Genomic DNA, 3034 nt, shown 5'->3' with positions numbered 1-3034 from the left:
TTCCAGGCCAGCCTGGGCTACAAAATGAGTTCAAGGTCAGCCTGAACTGCATAATGTGACCCTGTCTTCAAGAGACCAAAAATAAATAAATAAATAAAAAGTTAAAAAAAAATAATAATAAAATATCAAACCACAGCTGAGGTCAGAGCTCTCATGATCCAATCAGCTCCCAAAGGCCCACCTCCAAACATTGCTGCCTTGGGGCTCAAACTTTCAACACATGACCTGTTTAGAGCCATTTGGTATCCAAGCCGTAACAGTGGGAGTTGTGTTTCTCACTTGGCTTGGGCTACAGATAAAAAGGAAGACTCTAGAATGATTCATGTGACTGACAATGGACTAAAGTGAAGACATCAGCACGCAAACATCTTTAGCTTAATATAAATGCTAATGCTTACCAGTAAAATATTTATGAATATGTGTATATACATTTGTTACTATACACACATGTATCTCCTACCCTTGCTGTTATAGGCAGCTGAGTTAGATAGAAATGTTATAGGCAGTCAGACAGGGTGAGGCCCTCCAAGCAGCCAACACGGAAGAAGCGTATTTGCTGTGGGCCAGACTGCAAGAAAGATTTAAAAAAAAAGACAAAAGATTAAACAAATGCACCTACGTACCTCCCTAGGGATAGACATGAGGGACTGATATTCTAAATAGGTAGCGATCACCTGGAAGAGTCCCTGGCCCAACCCCTTACAGGAAAAGCCCCTGCTCTGTATTCATGCCTGCTTGCTACATGACTCGCTTCCCCACCTGATCCCGATTTAACCAAGTTTACCTGAACAATTCTTATTGGCTGACCATAGTTTCGTCCGGTTTCCCTTACCTTGGACCCACCTCACCTCCTGGTTGTGCTCTATCAAAGTCCCTAGAAAAGACAGAGTCTCGGGGTAACGCACTCAGGCCCCCGTTCTGTCCCTCTCTTGGACAGAAGCTTTCTTTCCCTTAATAAATATATTCCGCTCTTAACCTCCGTTGTTCCTAAAATTCATTCTTCAGTTTTAGAGAACACGAACTCGCCCCAGATATCGTTCAGGTTGGGAGTTTTTATTTTCCTGTATCACTGTCAGCTAGACAGTCTGGCAGCAATGACACCTCGGTAGCAGCAAGCACACGTAGCACCCAGATCTTTCTAATCCCATTCTTCAATAAAAGGAACCATGGTTCCTTGGAGAAATGAATAATCCTAGAAACCGAGCAGGAAATATACAAGATGAGCCTCAACCATTGTGCAATGCCAGAAAATAAGGAGGTAAAAAAGCAAGCAAGCACACAATGATGGCACACTAGCGACGTCATGCTGATAGCACGTACCCTCATCACCATAGCGTGATGAGAGGGCGCTTCGTCTCTGCAGTCTTCCTCCCGGAAATTTTTTTTTTTTTTTGTCTTTTTGAGACAGGGTCTCGCTATACAGTTTAAGGCCGGCCTTGAGCTCACTTCGTAGCCCAGGCTGGTCTTGAACTCACAACGATCCTCCTGCCTCAGCCTCCCAAGTGCTGGGATTACAGCCGTGTGCCACCACGCCCAGAAACCTCCCTGGAATTTATAATCCTAGGCCCTACTGCCTTTCCAATTTTTCCCTAAACCTAAAACTAAAATAAAATGGTTATTTTTTTTAAATGTTGCAAATCCCAATGATGACATTTTCTGCAACACTCCTTGCCTACACTCTTCAAAATTTTATGTCATAAAAAAGTTTTGGAAATTTTTAGGTATAATACTAAATGAAGGGCCGGGGATATAGCTCAGTGGTATAAGCACCTATCTGGCAAGCACAAGGTCCTGAGTTCAATTCCTGGTACCAAAAAAAATACTAAATGAAATGAGAAGTAAATGCAATGTGGCCAGACATAGTGGTGCATGCCTGTAATCCCAACACTCGGGAGGCTGAGGCAGGAGGATCGTTGCAAGTGTGAGACCTACCTGGGCTACAAAGTAAGCTCAAGCCAGCCTGAACTGTATAGTGAGAGCCTGTCACAAAAAGACAAAAAAAAATTTTAAAAACCAAATGCAGTGTATAACACTTGAGCAGATTCTGGATGGAGTTTTTAAAATCTTTGTGTGTTTTCCTGTGGTGCTGGGGATGGAACCTAGAGTTTCCTGCACACCAGGCAAGTGCTCTATCACTGAGCTACACTCCATCTCTGGTTCTTTGGTTGTTTTGGTGACTTTCTTTCCCTAGCACTGGGGCTGGGAACTCAGGCCCTCAGGCTTGCTAGGCCCATGCTCTACCACTGAGCTACGCCCCCAGCCAAATGCAGTTTAAAACAGCTCTAAGGATATTATTGCAATAATTGGAGAAATTTGAACTGGACTGTAATTAGGTGATAATAACATAATAAACCATTGTAAAAATCTCAAATATCTTGAGCGTGACCACTGTATTGTGATTATGTAGAAAAATGCCTTAGCTTTGGGAAATATATTCTGATATATTTAAAGATTAAGTACAATTTACCCTCAAAAGATTCAAGAAAAAATAATGTACACTTACACATAGATAAAGCAAGCATGGTAACCTGCTGACAGCTGGGAAATGGTACTGTCTGTGAGTACTCGCTGTGCTCTTCTTGGAACAGAAGATCTAGAATGTTTTGAAGTAAAACAAACAAAAACCCTCAGTGCAAAACCATGTCGCCATGAACATTCCTGCACATATGTCTTTGAGCACACGCAACTCCAGGTTACAGATTTACACTTCCAGTCTGAAGCATAAATATGAGCATGTTTAGCTTTACTAGAGTTTGCTAAGTTACTCCACAGAGTGCTTTGCTGCTTTGCACTTCTACTGCATTTCCCCAGAACTTCAGTACTGTCGGAACTGTTGGTTCTCATTTCTGCCACTGTGATGTGAAGTAGAACCTCATTTTTGCTTTCTCCCAACATTGTCGTCTAATAAAATGTAAACGTATAAAATTTGAACTCAGGTGGTCTCTACATGAGCATTTTCTCTAATTTGCATTAGCTAGTCACCCCACTATTCGTAATTCAATGTATCATAGTTTATCTTTTTTTTTTTTTTTTT

The sequence above is a fragment of the Chinchilla lanigera genome, unplaced genomic scaffold (genome assembly GCF_000276665.1).
Source record: "Chinchilla lanigera isolate Chin_1 unplaced genomic scaffold, ChiLan1.0 scaffold00072, whole genome shotgun sequence".
NCBI classification, from domain to species: domain Eukaryota; kingdom Metazoa; phylum Chordata; class Mammalia; order Rodentia; family Chinchillidae; genus Chinchilla; species Chinchilla lanigera.
Note: the sequence above shows the minus strand (reverse complement) of the source record.